The sequence below is a fragment of the Acanthisitta chloris genome, unplaced genomic scaffold (assembly GCF_000695815.1).
Source record: "Acanthisitta chloris isolate BGI_N310 unplaced genomic scaffold, ASM69581v1 scaffold12343, whole genome shotgun sequence".
Taxonomy (NCBI): domain Eukaryota; kingdom Metazoa; phylum Chordata; class Aves; order Passeriformes; family Acanthisittidae; genus Acanthisitta; species Acanthisitta chloris.
In genome coordinates this window covers 262-994 of record NW_008663300.1, presented here as the reverse complement: position 1 = coordinate 994, position 733 = coordinate 262, and the positions used below count along the sequence as shown (strand labels likewise).

Genomic DNA, 733 nt, shown 5'->3' with positions numbered 1-733 from the left:
TGAGCCCTGGCACGTTCCAGCCCCCAGCAGGGGCAGACTGGTCCCTGGGCAGCAGCACTGGGGCTTGTGGCCCTGCTGAGCTCCACTTGTCCATCACAGACCCAGAGCTGCTCCCATGTCAGCTGCCCCAGCAGAATCCCAGTTTCCCCCAGTGTGGCTCCAGTTGCTCCCATAAAGAGCTCAACATGCAGTTACACTGCAGCTGCACTGCAGCAATGGATTCCCTAACAGAGGAACATGACACAGCTGTGGGGGGAACAAATCCCTCCTTCTCCTGCTGCTCAGAATTCCCTTATTGGGGGCAGGGTGGGGTGCAGTGGGCTGGGGGCAGGATGGGGGGCACAGGGTGGGTTGGGGCCGTCCTGTCATCATGCTGGGAGTGACTAAGGGTGATGAGGATCATACTTGGAGAGACTGGGGTCATACTGGAATCACACTGAGAGTGAGTGGAACCATACTGGAAGTGACTAGAAGCAACTGTGACCAAGCTGGGGGCAACTGGGATCCTACTGGGTGTGGCTGGGATCCTACTGAAATCATACTGGGCATGACTGAAAGGGACTAGGATCATACTGAAAGAAACTGGAGCCATGCTGGGGGCAACTTGGACTGTCTGGGTCTACACTGGGGTAACAGGGAGTGCTGCAGGAGACTGGGACCATACTGGGACTCACTGTGGTCCTAGTGGCAGTGACTGAGACTATGCTAGGGGCAACTGGGGTCAGACTGGGTG

The 733-nt window shown here is 57.2% G+C and overlaps 1 protein-coding gene across 1 annotated transcript in view; it reads left to right on the top strand.

The window, feature by feature from the left end:
* The window catches only part of CCDC78 (coiled-coil domain containing 78), a gene marked incomplete at its 3' end in the record, with an annotated part of 9287 nt that overhangs the window by 8316 nt on the left and 238 nt on the right, over positions 1 to 733 (top strand). The gene's annotated exons all lie outside the window — the stretch shown is intronic.